The 18,235-nt window shown below is 31.0% G+C and overlaps 1 long non-coding RNA gene across 29 annotated transcripts; it reads left to right on the top strand.

Annotated features, from left to right (window-relative positions):
- The first annotated feature begins 4,415 nt into the window (after window positions 1-4,415).
- LOC107026654 lies at window positions 4,416-16,846 on the top strand. 29 transcript variants are annotated; one of them, XR_003580060.1, is made up of 8 exons: window positions 4,416-4,577; window positions 4,668-4,749; window positions 7,866-8,004; window positions 12,879-12,950; window positions 13,634-14,499; window positions 15,511-15,626; window positions 15,853-15,947; window positions 16,601-16,846. It is a non-coding gene; the product is annotated as an uncharacterized LOC107026654 (long non-coding RNA). The 29 variants fall into 29 exon arrangements; XR_003580062.1 differs by lacking the exon at window positions 7,866-8,004 and adding an exon at window positions 7,064-7,169; XR_003580063.1 differs by having other exon boundaries at window positions 4,668-4,859; window positions 13,786-14,499.
- Window positions 16,847-18,235: the final 1,389 nt, after the last annotated feature.

Here is an 18,235-nt window from a genome sequence, read left to right as displayed (position 1 = left end):
ATGATTGACCTCTTCAAGACTACCTAAATAATCCTTAAGACTACCTAATGCTTAGATCATTTCCACATAATCAACCATTTCCCTAACTAGAGTCATTCTTAAGACTCATCTAGGTAAGATACGAAGTGACCATTTGTATGCCCCTTCAGACCTTAACTAGACAGCCCTTAACTACTCTAGATGAGTAGTTATTCATTTAACATACTTTCTTAACTTAAGTTATTACATTCATTATTTCATTAAGGAGACATTCAACACATAAAGGACATTCAAGTAAGGGTCTTGGAGAATACCTATGAACTCCAAGTAACACTTTCAAAGCCTATTGTGCAATGTCTAGATAGCATCTCATAACACCACCTAAACCTCATAGAACTTCTCTAATGCTAAGAGGTATTCCATATGATGAGAATAGGCAATAACCAACATATACCATGATAGCGGGACATGCAATCTGAAGTTCTAACCTACTTCGATGAGTGTGTTCTACTTGCCAATGGTAGAACTTAGACACATTACATGTAGGCACATGGTTAAGGAATATGAAGGGTATGCTTTGTAATCTAGTCTCATTCTTTAACTAGAACTACTTCCCTTACCATACTCACTTGGTGCTAGACTTCTTTCTCATAGAGTAATTCACACATATGGTTCATATAAAAGGGTACCATAACAAGTTCATAACACAATCAGATTTACCCTACCAAAGAAAGGTCCACTAAGGCTACCTCACAATAGCGACAATAAGCTCAAGATCACTTTCCTAAGGATTAATATGATGTCGTTTCATCAAATTAACCTTAAGTCTATCACTCCTTTACTTTGAAGGATACCATTACGGCGTATGACTTCAACATTCATAACCTTACCACTAGGTTGAAGGTTTCACATAAAAGACCCTCTTAACTTTATTTAAGTCCACATGTCATTCATACATTCAAGACTAAGAGACTTTAGCATACTAGGTCAAGATATAACATATCCACATTCATACATACGTCCAGCAAGGGACACAAGTCAACCAAGACAAGATACCACATACTTCACCTTAACTCATAATACATGTCATTCTAGAACCACATGGAAACAACTCTTATCATCTTCAACTCATCCTATATACTATCATATCAACATCATTATGATCATCATAGACTCATATAGTCAAGTAGGAATAACATGCACCAACCCTAAGACTATCTATACAAAGCCACGTTTATAGTTTAACATTATCAACTACATAACATCAATAGAAGAACACATATACTTTCACATTACTTAACATGTATATAGATATCATCATACTTCACATAATCAACAACTCAAATAACCACATTACTTCAAGTAGTGCCGACAAGGCCATGATCATCATATTGCATAAAGTAACGACGACAAGGCACATCAATTGCAAGTAAAGCACATAACACCGCAACCATAAGTGGACCATACCAATCACAACATAATTGAAGTCTAATTAACATAAAACTAAAGGAAACAGGGCAGCTTACCACCACATCATCCTCAACACCTTAATCCAATGTAAAATCACCACATTCGATATCACAAGGCCCATACCCATGGCCATCACAAACAATTAAACATAATTATAACAATATTTATGAAAATAGGTCAAATTAATACATATTCATCAATCCAATACAACCTAAATATCAATTTACTACAATCATTACATAATTAGACAGCCCATAGAAATCTACACCATAATTCATCAACATTAGGTCAATATCAAGTAACCTATAACTAAGTCAAAAACTAGGGATCATCCAATTAATGGGTTAAAATTATCAATACAATAACAATTTAATCCATAATAAACATTTAAAAACAATTGATGCAAGAACCCATGGTAGAATCATGAAATTGGACAATTCAACTTTGAAAACTTTAGAAAACAGCTTGAAGGTTGGGCTCCTTGATGAAGAGAGTTTCAAGGATAAAAATCCATACCTTGATGAAGCTAATTCTTCAATATTATGAAGAATATCCACTCAATTTGTCGCTCCAAGCCTTTCCTTGTGTTTTGAATCCAATGGAGTTCTAGAGAGAATTCTAAGGGATTTGGGTTTTTTATTTGGGAGAATGAAATCTTCTATGTGTTAAACACTTATATACACATTTAAAATACCCAAAATAACCCTAATGAACCGCCAATACTCTTATTTGGAAGTGGGGTGAAATTACAAGTTCACCCCTCAACTTACAGTGAACCTGCACGCAGGACTGCTTCACAGACGGGAGCTATCCTACGGACCGTCCCTTGACCAACGGACCGTCCTGTTGGCCAGTGATCTAGGACTGAGACTCATCCTTGATCCCTCCTTTCCCCAAGATAAGTCCCAAACGACGATACCCAACCAACGGTGCACCGATTGACCCACTGAGCGTCGACTGCCTCCGTGGTTTGGGCTGTCTTGGGCAGCCTTGACACCAACTTTGGGTCCTTCCTCAAGGACCCTTGGATGGTCCTTGGGGATGTTTGCCCGGAAGTTCATACGAGTTTATCACCTCTTACATGAATTTTATCAAAAACAAACACGTAAAACTCAATGAAACATGCTTAGACACACAAGGTCATTTCAAGGCAACATTTTCGAACGTCATGGACGTTTGGCCTCTAAACTCCACGAAACTTGACACACTTCCTATATACAAAATAGTAACTCATTTAAGGACCTTACAACCTTATTAATCACATATAAACACATAGAATCACATATGAGGCACATAGGTGACTTAGTCGTCGAACGTCTTAGTCGTCCCTTGATGTTTTGACTTCCAATGCCCCTAAACTCTTAGACACTGCCTCAATACCATATAATAGACCTATTTAGGACCTTACACCACCATGAACAAACATGTTAGACTCTATTTCACCTAAGTCATATGCGAGGTCTTACATAACCTTACTCAATCTCTAACTTCACATAGCATATCATATAAGAGTACATATCATCATATTTTTGAAATACAGACCAACAAATACCTATAAGTGGAACTAATCATTATGTAGTATCATCAGTGTGCAAGATCATCATATATATAACAGGTGCAATTATAATCATATTCATATATAATAACATCCTCCTAAGACTTCCCTCAAGACTAACTAGTGTAATGTTTAGGTAGAGTCCCATATCCCTACCTAGACTAAGCTAAACCCCTTAGGTAATCTTAGTAAGAGTTCATTCCTTTAGTTTATTTTACATTTTGGGAATATCTTGCCTTGACCGACATAGACCAAATGAGCTAATGTGGAATCTGGTGTCATGAAACGTTACACCGAAAGAAGGCGGACTACTTGTCAAGGTAGTACCAAAATATGAACATAGCAACTACGTGGATCCACTAGCTAGTATTCCTATGGGGGAAACATTGTTCAAGAACTAGGTGATATAGTTGGGACCATTCGTATGGTACATGCATTGGAGTCTCCAATCTCAAGAGTACATTAGTGATCCTACCTTCCCTATGTGGGAAGGGACGCTCCTCAATATAGCTCACTCGGTGCTAAGCTAGAGTCCCTTTTGAAATGTATTTAATGTCTTCATTGATCATCATTGCTTAGTGTATGTCATAGGATTTATCCCTTATATAAGCATCATCGTCATAGCTCAATAAAAATTGCATGAGTATAGTCCTTTCATTACAATTTATATAAGTGAGGTTGGAACATTTACATATCACTTCAAAATAAGGCACATTGGTAAGTTATCACCATCCTTATAACATTTACATCTTAGCCAACACCTCACAAACCATAGTCAAGGCATTTCAATTCAACATCATACGATACCCTATCAATCTTAATACAAGATATACTTCAATGTAATACCATCAATTAATCACAATTTACCACAATTGAAATAAGGAACAATGATTTCAAGACTTACAAAGTCTCCTTCATAATCCATCATTAAGGTCTTACCATCAACCCTTACTCAACCCCATAACGGTATAATATCATCATCAATCAATAGCCAACATGACAACAAAGTCAATTGAATCACTCCATCACAATCCATTACTAGTTCATAAACTACACTATTTTTGGCCTAAGGCAAACAATTCTAGACAACACTTGAAAAGTGTTTCCAAAAGTTAATGTGGAAAGGCTTTATAGGTGTGGCCTTTGAACAGGGCTTTTGGCCACAAAAACATTGGCAACACTTATATACTCTTTAATAGTATAGACTACACTTTATAAGTGTTGCTGAATAATAATATAATTGGCAACACCTCATTATACATATGATTACACTTTTAAAATGTCTAATTTTTATAATTTTAAATACATCTTATAAGTGTGCCCTAATAATTTAATAAAATTCACCGAGATAATAGTACTTCCCTCGTATCTAATTTCCCCCCAATTTATAAAAGGCAAAACTAAAAAGTTACAATTTCTCAAACGAAAAAATAAGTAGTCAGACGCTTATTTTTTCCCCCAAATTAGAGAGCGCTGATATTAGGGTTTCTTCTCCCAAATGCCTTATAAGAATTCCTCTGAAGTAATTGCGGCAATGTTTTCACTCGCTTTTTACTTCCTTCCATGTTTAAAGGTACACATTTTTTCACTTCCTTGCAATGTTTGATCTCTAAATCAGTTGTAGATATATATAATCTGAACTCTGCACCGGCCAAATGCCTAGGTATATAACTCTTCTACCACATATATACGGGTCCCAGTAGAAGACAGTACCGGTTGATGTCAGATGATGAGTTGATGAGGCGGTAATGCTTTAGGTCATGTTGAACAGCACTGCCTTATGAGTGTATTATCCTCTCTGTGTTTGAAGCATAACCCAACAGGGTTTTTTTATTAGGTCTGGTTTGATGGTTAGGTAGATTTCTAAGAACCTTTTATCCAAATGAATTTTTTTGTTTTGGTATGTTTTTAGCTTGCCCACGCTAGACACAAAACATCAACATAAAGTGTCTTAGTTATGTTGTTTTTGAATTTCACTGGCTCTAGTATTCTGTTACTTTAATATTTTTTCCAAAACCACTGCCTTCATTATGAAAAGTAGATTAATATCCTAAATGTTTTTGTAATTTCCATGACAAAAGAGTGTTGTATGAAGAATAAGAGAAAATAGGGGAAGAGTGTCATAAACTCTTATTACCTCGCAAATTAGTATTGTACAACTTATTACTTCTCTTAGTTTTAGTGTCTAATTACTGGTCGGTCAAACACTTGTATGAACTAAGAAGTAGTAGTCGGGGAGTTGATCAATCATACCGACAAAAATTTGTGGAAACAAAGTTTGAGACTTTGATCCAAATGGAATTTTGTTTGCTTTTAATACTTAAACTAAGAGACAAAAAATAAATACAGACAAAAAGTATATATATTTATCTTGTCTCCTTAATTAGTAATATGTGAATTTTATTGTGCATTTATATTATATTGAATATAAAATAATGACGAAGAACAAGAATGACATGCATCTGTTAATTCACATGTAATAGACCATAGCACTACGTCATCACTAAATCGTTGTTCATGCAGAAGATGATTTTGGTTGCTCTGAATTAAGATTATGGTCAGACAATTTTTTATTATATTTATTTTTAAAAAGTTTATTTTTGGGGGTGCGGAATTCATCATAAGTTAAGATATATATATTGTAGAGTAAAATATATTTTATCATAAATTTCTTCTGATAATTGTTTTAATCTAATTATTTCTTCAAGGTTGTTTATTATATATTCTATATATAATATATCTTGGATTCTTTGATATATATTTAAATTTTCTTGTATTAATTGTTCTAATAATCTTATATTTTCCATAGTTTTTATCCAATATTCTAAATAGTCATAGTTCATTTTAATCTGAATCTATTTCTAAATCGTATATATCTATTCTTTCTATTTCTAATTCTTGTAAATTTATTTCATACCATTCTTGATTTAATATATTTTCTAAATCATATTCAAATATTTTTTCCCATATAACTCTTTTTATGTCATCAATTTCTATATCTTTGAGTATATATAAAATCAAAGTTTTATAGCTTCTTATTTCATCGTACATTGTAAACATGTTTATTTTTTATTATGCAGGTTTTTCTTCAGTTATTCCTTCCTATCATATCATAACCTAATTAAATTCATATTAGTTTATTATAAACTAGAGTATCGTTATCATGTTTTCCGGTCACTACTAGCATCGTACTTTAGCGGATAATTACTGCTTATCAGCGCCTCAACCTTGTGTACTCCCCTAACGGCATCCCTCGCCTACCGGTTTCCACTGTGGGATGGCATAGTCTAGCAGTTTTCTCCCTGTTTCCCGTTTACTAGCAAACTAGAATTCATGATTCAAATATTTCTAGTGTATAATAACTAACATAAATTTAATCAATCATATATATGATATTCAGGAATATATGAAATTAGTTATGCATATCTAATAAACAATATACCTTTGCCTCTTGATTTGTCATGCTATCTGAGATATCTGATTGTATTTCCGATTTTTCCATATGTTTTTCTTAGTTTGTATCTTTGAGAGAGTTTTGTATTTTGAGAGAGTGTTTATTAACTTGAACTTTAGTTTGGCATTGCCTGCCTTTCATTTACAATTTGGCAATCTATATATACTAAATCCTAAGTCTGCACATAAGTGCGTCTACTGTATACTTTACGACTTTTTAAACAAAACTTTACAAATGGCCGGCTATACACATTGGCCTTTCAAAAAAGCAAAAAGTTATTTACTGTACAAAGGAATTTTATCTCTTTATTTTTACATTTTTTCAAAGATTTCTATCTCTTAGTCTGTCACCTTTTCTATCTTTATGTCTCTTTTTTCGTTTGTCATTTTTTCTTTGTCTGCCATAACTCTTTTTCTTTTCTTCATCCTTATCCTACCTTGCATCTTTATCTCCTTATCCTTATTCCAAATCAACATCTGGTATAACGTTATCTTCTCCATTGCATTTGGAGCATCTGTGATCTGGATATTTGTGTCCAATAAGTTTGCAATATCTGATTAATAATTCTTTTGAAATAAATTCCTTTTTCAATGCTCTTGTTGTAGGTTGTTCTTCTGGTTTTAATAGTGACAAAATCCATCGCTGGACTTCATCCATATCTGCTCTTCTTAACTCCCTCGAGTTCGAATATATCATAACTTGATCTCTAGTGTAATAACTCCATATAGTTTTTTCCATTTAAATAATTGTTTACTAATTCCTGTATAATAGTTGATATACCAATTATTCTTTTATTGGCATAAAAACTTGGTATTTCTATCTTTGGTATTTCGTTCTGATGTCCAATATCTTTTGGTATGATCATATCTTTTGTTAATCCTATCTTAATAACTTGAATCGATGACTTAATTTCTTCATACAATATCTCTGCTGGTGCTGTATAAAACTTAATATAAAACAAGTTTCCTTTTGTAACTCTTTTGTATGTAATAAATGCTTTGTATAACTCTGATATTTCACTAATTTCTTCTCCGTCGTATGTATATACTGTACTTAGTAATCCATAACTATAACATGTCTTGACTAGATTAGCACTAGTTTTTGGTTGTGCTATAAGTCTATTGTATCCTTGTAATTTTTGGGTTATATAGTCTTGGTTTGGATCTTTGGTTTGGTTAGATCTGGGGTTGAGATTTAAATAGGTTTGGATCTTATATATATTTTCAATGTATGATTGTGTGATATAATTGTATCTTTTTTTATCACTCTGTATACTAATTGCGTATGTAGAAGTTTGCGGTTCCGTGGGTATATGTTTTTGTGTGTTTTGGGTAAATGGTTTTATAAATAACTGGTTTAAGTTTGTATTTCGTGATTTCTCACTAACTTTCCTGCTTGTACCTGCAGCTGTATTTAAACAAACGTTATGGGTTTTAGGGAGTTTCCCATCGTCTCCTTTTATCTCCGGAATTTTATCGTCTTCCGATCGACGTAACTCCGCATTTTTATAGTCATGCGGCTGACTTATATTAGCTTTAGACTTCAGGTTATCTTCATTAGTCTTTAGCTTTTGTATCTCATTGTCCATTCTGTCCACTTTGGTACAAAGTGTAGTAATGGCTTTGAGTAGCTCTGCGATTGTATCTTCATTTTTGTTCTCAGTCTGAGCAGCTTTGTCTTGATAAGTAGTCTGCAACACCATTCTTGCTAGTCTTTATTACTTCAATTGTAAATGTTAAGTTTAATTTATTTAATACCAATCTTCTAATTTCTTTTGTTGTTACTGAATCTTGTATTTTTCTAGTTAGCCACCATTTTACTTTTTCCTCTTTTTTGTTCGCTATATTTATTAACAATAAATGCCGGACTTGTATGTTTACTATTACTTTCTTGTATATATCCATTTTTTAATAATTCACTCATATGTATTTTAAATTCATTTAAATCATTAAAATTATATTTTAATGATTTTTGCGTTATTATACTATTTTCATCAATCAGTTCAATTTTTACTTTTGTTTTATGTTTTTCCCATCCTTGTAAAGGATCTCTGTCATACAATAGTTCTAATTTTTCTTGGATTATTTTTACTTTATCTAAGGAAAATATAATTAATTCTATTCTAGGGTCTTCTTCTTTTATATTTTCTAATTTTTGTGTAATTTTTTCACTGCCTTTAATCCATTCTGTTGTTTTTCTTCTTTTGTTACCTACTCTTCTTGCTCCTATCTTTTGTTTACATGGTGTTGTGAACCACCAGTGTTTTTTTTTATTATATGTGGATATAATTTTTCTAAAAATGGCATTCCTAATAACATATCCTTTGTTGTTAGTTCAAAATTATGTATTTCGTTTACAGTTAATATTTTATCCCATATTTGTATTTTTATATTTTTTGCCTTGTATGTGATCATACTTCCTTATTAAATCCTGTTACTACTATTACTATTGGTGTTTTTAACTTTTCCCATTTTTCTTCTGGTAAACAATTGTATTTACATATATTAGCCTCTGCTCCTGTATCTATCATTGGTGTATAATATATGTTATAATATCCTTCTATTATTATCTTCGCGAGTATATATATTTTCATATATTTATATTAAAGTTCTTTTTATTATGACTTTTTTATTTTGATAATTTATCGTTAGTTGTTTATCCTCTATATTATATGGTTTTACTTGTTCTAGCCATTTTATCCCTAATGTTATATTCTCATTTCCTTGATATATTTTAAATTTTATTATCATTGGTATACCTCCATTTATTATTTCTTGTTCTGTTGTTTCTTCAATATTTATTAATACTTTTGGTAACTCTGGGCATGAGTGTTCCGTAGTTATTATTTTATCTTCCATTACTAACTCTCTTGTAATATAGATTTCTTCTTGTCCTGTATTTATTAATATTAAATATTTTCTTTGTTCTATTATTCCTGTTATATAATAATGGTGTGGTTTTATTTCTTCTTCTATTAATCTTTATGAACTTATTTATTCTTTTGGAACTATTTGAAGTACTCATTTTTGATGATGTTTGTGATATATCATTATCACTTATTCTTTTTGATGTGCTTAGTCTTTCTTGTACTATCTCTAAATCTCCTTCTATATCAATTTCGTTATAACTATAGTCATTATTATCTATAACCGTAACTATTTTTTCAAAGGGGTTTTCTATTTTTATTTTATTTATTTTGTTTTTTGCTGTTATTTTATGCTTTGTTGTTAAAACATATAAATTCTTACATCTGGCTGTAAATATTTTACTTCCAGGTGCTAGCTCTATTCCTGACATTTTCCAATATAATACTAATGATTTATCTAACTTTCTGTCATTAATTGCTACTGAGTAATTAGCACTTATTATAAATTTAAATTTTTGGTATATTAAATTACCTTTTTTTACTGCACTTATTATACTTTTTTCTATAGGTTGTATAATTCTGTCATCTGCTAAATAAATTTCTATAGGTGTATCTATTCCTTCTCTAAAACATGCTTTTATTAATATTTCAGTTCCTCCTAAATGTACATATTTAATTGGGTTTTTAGCATTTATATCTTGTATTTCTTTATTAATTATTCTCTTATTTATTATTGGTATTTTAGCTTTTCCTTTGGTATACTTACAGTCTATGATATGTTCTCTTTGACTTACTACATAATATTTTTCTTTTTGTCTTTTAAACCAATTTTTTATTTTTGGTACTTCTAATATTTTTTCTACACTTAGATCTAATTCTTTTCCTTTTATTTGTTCGAATATACTATTATCAAATATTATTTTTTGTTCTAAAGTTTCTTCATCTTGACATTCTTCTTTATTTATTATTTGTATATCTGCTTCAGTCATTTATATTATAAAGTTCATTATCTGATCTAATTCTATGTCATTACTTATTTCATTTTCTGATATTTCATATATACTATCTTCACTTTCTAAATCGTAATCGACATATTCTATTTGTGTATATTTTTAGTTTTCCATAATTATTTCTGATATCTGTTTTTTCTTTGGATTTTTAGGTAATTTACAATCTTTAGCTATATGTCCTAATTTTCCGCAATTATAGCAAGTACATTCCGTCAATTTTCTTTTTGGTCTAAATGGTCTTTTAGTTTTGTAATTTTTTACATAATACTTCTTTCTTGGTTTTTTATATTTATATGTTGATCTATATTTTTTATAGTTTTTATTTCTATTATACTTCTTTTTATAATATCTATCTGTGCAGCCAAATTGAGGTGCTACTTTATTTTTGCAACATGCTAAATTTTTTACTAATACTTTTTCCATTTTTATGTCTTCTTTATGTTTTTCACATAATTCTGTAAACCATCTTTGTAAGAATTTCATTCTAGCTCCTAAAGTATCTGTTAATTCTGCTTCATTCCAACTTTTTATTATTTTTGAACTAAAAGGTTCTGGTAATTTTGTAAAATATGATTTTCTTATTTCCTTACTTTCTTCCATGTTATATGTTCCTTTATAATAATATTCTCTAAATGCGCATGTATATTCATCTATATAACACATATTACATATTGTCAATTTTGCCATTAAATTTCTATTTATAACTTTTTCTTTATTTTGTTCTTCTACTTCTGTTGTCATACTACTAAATTCATTTCTTATAGCTATTTCATATTTATTTAATATTTCCATAGATGTTGTAGCTATTTCTTCATTAAATTTTTTATTATTTCTTAAAGTCTTTATACTTTCTTCTGTTAAATTTTGTAACCATAATTTTACTGTTCCTATAAGTGTTCTTTCTATATATCCTGGTGTTTCCGTCATTCTTATCTTGTTATCTATTAATTGTTTTGATATATATCTCATCCATAATTGAATTGTTTTATTTATATCTGCTACACAGTCTAAATCTAAAAAATTATGTTGTTCAGTTGTTGATTTAGGCGTCCATTTATTTAATCTTTTATCCTATAAAATCTTTTCTCTATCATACTTTTCATAACTTATATTATAATATGTTCGATTTAAGTATTTTGGATTTTTTACTCCTGATGTACTAGGTTTTTCATTCATGTCTATATCTCCCGTATTTATTTCTACATTTTTTGTATTGTCTATATTCTCTAAAAGTTCTGTATATGTTTCACTTATTTCTGAGTATTGTTCTTCTAAATTATTGTTGATATCATCAATTCTTACTTCTGGTAGATTAGTTATATTATCTTGATTACTTTCTTCTAATTTTTCTTCTAATTGCAATCTTTCTTTAAATTTGTTTATTTCATTTGCCAAGTTTCTTTTCTGTTCTTTCTCTTTTTGTTTTATTTCATACATTTTCATTCAACATTGCTAATTTTTTTTCTAGCTCTAAAATTTCTTTGTTTTTTACTTCTTCTATTTGTTGTACCTCTTTCCTCGCTTGATGTTTTATTTTTTCAATTTTCATTTTTCTATCTATTTCTTCATTTTCTTTTGCTATCCTTACCATAGCAGTTAAACTGTCTTCTAATTTTACCGTTTCTTTTTCTAACATTAAACTTAAATTGTCACCTATTTTCTTATATCTTCTTCTTAGATTAGAAAATATTATTCTTATTTTTAGTCCTTCATAGTTTTCAAATATTTTCTCATCTATTGCATATTCTTCCTTATTCATTTATAAATTATGTTGTAGTTTATATTCTAAATTATTTATTTGTATTTCTAGATATAAAATAGTATTTCTTTGTGCTATTATAGATTTTTCACAAATTCCTGCAAATATATTGTTATTTAGTCTATTTTGTCTGTGCCTTAATTCTTTTCTTTTTGCCATAATTATTTTATCAAGTTCTTGTTTATATTCGTTATTCATCGTAATTTTAAGTATTTATTATATTTATATTCTAATTTAGAAATAATATCTATCATTTCTTCTAATCCTTTATTGTTGGTTTTTGTAATATTAAGTTCTTTGTATTCTGGATATAATTTGTTCAATTTTCTTTTTATTTTTCTTATCTTTCTGTTGATACCATACTTCTTTTCATCTTTCATAGCTCTGATACCATTTTTTGATGAACAAAAGGATCGAGTCACTCTTTACTGTTCTCAAAAGGTGGTATTGTTAGACCTTGAACGACCTTCTCTGATAAGATTAAGGCATGTTATATTTTTATTTGTTCATCGTGCTAGTATCAATCTCCAACTGAAGAAATTTGAATGACTAAACACACTTGTCAATAAAAATTATCAACTAGACAAAGTTGAGGCTACAACAGAAGCTAACAAGAAATCTGTAAGCAATACAGGTTCAAAATTTATGAGGAAATGTTTAAAAGTAGATGAATGTGTATGTGTATCTTCGATTTGTGTAAAGACGTGGATCAATTTTAGTCTTATCCTACATCAGTTGTCTATGAATGTATATCTAATTTATATCTTGCTCACTATTCTTCATAGGAGCGAATGTGTGATAGCTTCTTCGGCAACAGGTTGAGGGAGTGGATTCAGTAAAGCAGCAGAGGCATTTTTGTAAGTGCGTCTTTTGCTAGAGTAGAAAGAATTAATAGAAAATTAATGCAAGGCATTTATGTGAATGCATTGCATGTGTGTGCATGTGCACTTGCAATCTTGTGCATTATAATTAAGTCATTGCCATATGACTATGGAAGAAACTTAATTTCATGTGATTCACTTGATACTGCATTGTGTATTTGTGTTAATAAAGTATTGATGGTGGTTACAAAGCAAAAGAAACGTTTTCCAGATCATTTAAGTCACTAGAATTTTCTGTTGATCTAATGTCTATAGACAATAGTTGCATAGGAAGTGTAGATTCTATTTCATGTGAAGGTTGTTGATGGAGGCAGTTCAGGTTAACATGCATGGACGCAAGAGAGTCCCATCTATCTAATTTTGTTCCGATGTCATTACTGTATTTAAATGGGAATTCTGAAGTTACTATCTTGATTATAAGTAGTGACATAATTAAATTGCTTCATTTATATGCTGGAACTATAAATCTTAAATAAAAGCACTGATTACTTATAAGGTTTGTTCATTTATGTATGTAAAATGGAGAATTTTAGCTCATTGAGTGTAAAGGTATTGTTCCAGTCTAAGTACATTACCATGAAATGTAGCTAGTTTGAGCTTATATTATCTCCTGTATATACATTTATTTCTTTACATGTTGACTGAGAACTCCCTTCTAGTTAAAGTGATGAATATGCGGCTTCTTGTGATGGAATAACAACGTTCAGGCTAAAATGAAAATTTCCTCAGCTTTTATATTTGGTTCTGTTATCTGGAGGATGGTAAGATCACATACTTCATAAAATAAAGATTATGGTATATTTTGTATCAGGTCCTATTAATAAAGATTAGTGTAGCATCAACATGTACTCTTGATTGCACGAGAATCGAAAGAAGAGTAATTTTTCTTTTCCTCAAACTTTTTTTTACTAAAAAGCAATATGTTCTTATACTTTAATGTTAAACCAATTGCAAAGCCTTTAGTCTGTGGACAAGTAACAAAATTTGGGTGAAGATGCCATACTTCCAGCCAGTAAAAATATCAACCATCAAAGTACAAAGTGCCGGATAGATGAGGACATAAGATTCCTAATGAATTTCCTTTCAATTTTCTTATGTTCATGCTTAGGTTGTAGGAAAAACAGTGCTATGGATGCTCTCTAAAAACTGTTTGTTTCATCCCCAAGGAACGGGAAATTTTTGATTAAGAGTATGTAAAAAGGTCTTATGTTGTGGGATCATATTTGATGTCCAAGTTGATCGTTTATATTTTTATAGATAAGTATTAAGAATTACTTTTCTCTCTGATTTATGTGTCTGAATTATGTTGTTTCATCATATGTACTCTTCTTCTGATTTATGTGCTTGAGTTATGTTGTTTCATCATGTGCTTAGGCATGGTTTTTTTTAGAGTTGTGGTTATTTTTGAAAATTATGGGTGTTTCTTACTTTCGCGTTTTTGTTGTTAATATTGAATTATGATGAGATTTAGGTGTTCCAGTTGCATTGTTTGTCAAAAAGAGTGGTGGGTTGGCGTTCTTCAAAGGTTAGTTAAAGCTATATGTTTGTGGTTTATTGCATTTCCATACAGTAGGGAAGTGTTTTGATTACCCTTCCTTTTTCTTTTTTTATTTTTGCTATCTACATAGTTTGAAGTTAATTGAGTCTGAAATCTCTGCCTCGATCATATCCACTATCCTACAGACATTAAGAAAGAAGAAAATTATTTGTTAGAAACCCTTGACAAAAAACAACTCAAATTATATATGGTATGTGCACCATTGTTCGTGCTCTAGACAACACCTCTTGCACTGATAGTTCTACAATTTTACTAGGCAAAGAAAAGGATATAATTGGTTTCTTATCCATTCATGAAGTACGTATGTCATATGTACATGCTCTACTGATCTTCACTTTTCGGGAGAAATGAATTTATTGTGCTGATTAAATGTAAAGGAGCAAAGATGGAATACAAAAAAATGTGTAAGAATAAATGATCTCATTTCCAAAACAGGGTGCATTCACTGCCGTCTTTCTTTGTGTCTTTTTGTTTGTCTATCCGTTTAGATGATAGCTGATTATGCCACAATATCTTTTAAACTCACCTCTACGAAAAAAATCAGTTGGCATTCTGGAGAACAACTGTTACATTCTTCAAAAAGTGCTACCGAATCAATAGTAAGCTAACAAACAATTTACACGTAACGCGTACAATCTACAAACTGAACAAACAACCGATTCTTTGAACTTTAGCTTTTCCTATAATGAGTTGATTTTGCAATATGAATTCTGTCGCAATAACTTATTTGTTAGTTTTATCTATTTATTCTGTTCTTTGTATTCGGATGGAGAAGCGAGATTCATTGCTAAAATATATCCGAAATGTGAGGTGAATTTCATGTGCTCTTTATATGCAGTTTGAAGGGCTACTAATTTAAGTGAAGAATCATATAATTTCTGACAATATGTTCCTGCATACAGTTGTTATCTTTTTCCAAATAGTACATTTGTGTTGTTGCTTGACATTATGACCTTTAATTTTCCTTCTCTTTTTTAGTGTAGTACTTATGGAGAAGGGAATTGTTATTATCAGGGTGGTCCTTCTCCAGTGTTACCTCCCCCCACATATGTTGCTCCCCTGCCTCGCAAAAACAGAGGTTTTCTTAAGGGATTGTACGTAATCTTTCATTCATTAATATCTCTCTTACTCTAATTTTCATTTATTTCATAATTCTCCCTAATACACACCTATATTTATCGAGAAAAGTTCAAAAATACTTTCAAACTATAAAAAATATATCATATCCCTTACGGACATCAACATTCACATTGACGGAGTTATTCATGTGATAAGGTTACGGCATTCTGGTGTGTCTTGATTTTCGGCTTTTATTTGTAGTATTCCTGGGTGATGCAGTGCTGAGAACTTCAGGAAGATTAGTTGTATCAATCAAGAAGGGTCAGTGCATCCCAAGCCTCTCGATGATATGACCTGTAAGCATATTGTTGTTGTATTTCTTCCATACTTTTGAACATTACTTCAATTTGTCCATATTTGAACAATTGTATTGATCACTTGCTGGAAATTATATCATAATCATGATTTTCTTCGTGAGTCCAGAATTTTGTTTAGCTTTGATGACTTCTACACTACTACGATGTTGTCTTTTGGACTATCCTCTTATAGGTTCATCTTGAATTAGTGGGGCATGACTATTTATATCTCTGATTGATGTATGAACATGTTGATTCCTTGGAATGTTTGTTGTTATTTTTTACTTATTTTATTTTCAACTATGACGACTACTGCAGTGGTGCTTAATTAGTTATTTTGGGTAAAACTACTAATTAGTTCTGTTGAGATAATTTTCTCAATCATGAAATGCGCAAACTGGATATATATCATGAAAGCTCTTCTTGTAAACTAGGAATTGAACCCTTCATTTGTTGCATTGTCTTGATAGAAGTGGCTAATATGTTGTTACGAGCAACAAGGAGGATCTGATTTATCCGTTCATTTTAGTGCAGTAGATTTATGCGATCTTTGTTGTTTGTTCCTCATTTTCCAAAGCTCAGGATGATTAACCATGACTAGTGTTGAGTGTTAATTTTTTTTTCTAACATTTAATTTTCTTTTGAGTGTGCAGGAATATGCAGGTGATGAAATTTGAATAATGTTCCCAGGTCAACTCAATTTATTCAGGCGAACAATATTAGTGTATTTGAATTATTATTATATATGTTTGGATACATTGTGAAATTTAGCACAATTGCTAGTACACCACTTTAAGATACTCCTTTCAAAATATTTAGTACAAGACATCATTTTTTAAGTTTATTGTAAATCTATATATTGAATTATAAATTAGTTAATTGATGTTTGAGATTATTTATATTATACAATTATGTGATTAGTGAATCTATCCAAACCAAAACTTTTATTTATCAATTAGAAATTGTGGATATCAAAATTCTAGACAACGTTGCCACACCTTAAAAGTGTTGCTACAGGGATGCCAATTGTGTGGCTTATTGATTATATAAAATGTAGTATGTACATAGAGAAGGCTACACTTTATAAGTTTTGCTGTTGAAGAGTTGTAAAAAGTTACACTTTTAAAGTGTGGTCAATGATAAAGCAAAGGCCACGTTCAAATGTGTAGTACTATCAAATAAAATTGTTGCCAATGAGATGTTACAAAGCGTGGTCTTTTTACCTTATTGGGCACCCTTTTTAAGTGTAGCTGCTATAACAACACTTTAAAAGTGTAGGCTAAGGTCAAAGGTTACGCCTTTTTAGGTCACCCCTTAAAAAGCGTTGCCTAAAATCAAAAAGTGTTGGCTTTTATCAAAGGCCACAATTTTTTCTAGTTTAGGCCACACTTTACAAGGGAGGTTGAAAGCCTAAAATGGTGTAGTGTAGCTTAAGATAAGATACTTGGGTCAAATTCATAACATACTTCATAACCTAGATCAACTTCTCAAGAACTAGCATTATAGGACTATAATTCATCCTAATCTTTTCAAGATTGATACAACACATAATAGGATAGTACTTCAACCAAAAACCAATTCAATTGAATCGACATTATACAATTCATATTAAGATCACAACCTAGGGTCAAGGGGTTAAGGTCATCTTCTACAAACTAGACCAATCCATCAATATACATCATAATTAAGATACAACACATGTAAATCTATTCATAATATCAAAAATAAATCATAAACAAAGTAATTCACAAGATCAATTTCTAGATTGGAAAAGACCCACATGAAAACTCAACTTTTGAAATTCAATTTGATGGAACTCTTTGAGGAAAGAGGTCTCAAAGGTGAATGGAATCCTATACATTACTAATTGATGAAGATTGATAGAGGAATTTGACCCTTTGCAGCCCTTGAACACACCCCTAGCTTGGTCTTCAATGGAGTTCTTCACTAGAGAGAGAAAGAAGAGAGAAGGAAGAGAGTTTTGGGTTTGGGAATTATGGAGCTTAGGATAGTCTAATTTGCTTAGGGGCTTTATATAGGTGGTTAACTAACTTAATTAGACCTTCCTTAAGCCCTAATTAACCTCCTAAATAGGCCAACTAATTAAATGACTTAATGAAAACGTGCAGCAAAATAAACCCCTCACAGATGACACCATGATTGACGGATCGTGTGTCCATGGAGGTTCACTGTGCACCTCCGTGCTACAAATATATTGATGAGTTCAAAGACTATGCGAGATGACCTTTTGGGCAGAGTTGACTAAGTGTCCATCGATGTTGGTCATA

Source organism: Solanum pennellii, chromosome 8 (assembly GCF_001406875.1).
Source record: "Solanum pennellii chromosome 8, SPENNV200".
In the NCBI taxonomy this organism is placed as follows: Eukaryota; Viridiplantae; Streptophyta; class Magnoliopsida; order Solanales; family Solanaceae; genus Solanum; species Solanum pennellii.
The sequence above is the reverse complement of the archived record's forward strand: the minus strand, read 5'-3'. Positions and strand labels throughout refer to the sequence as shown.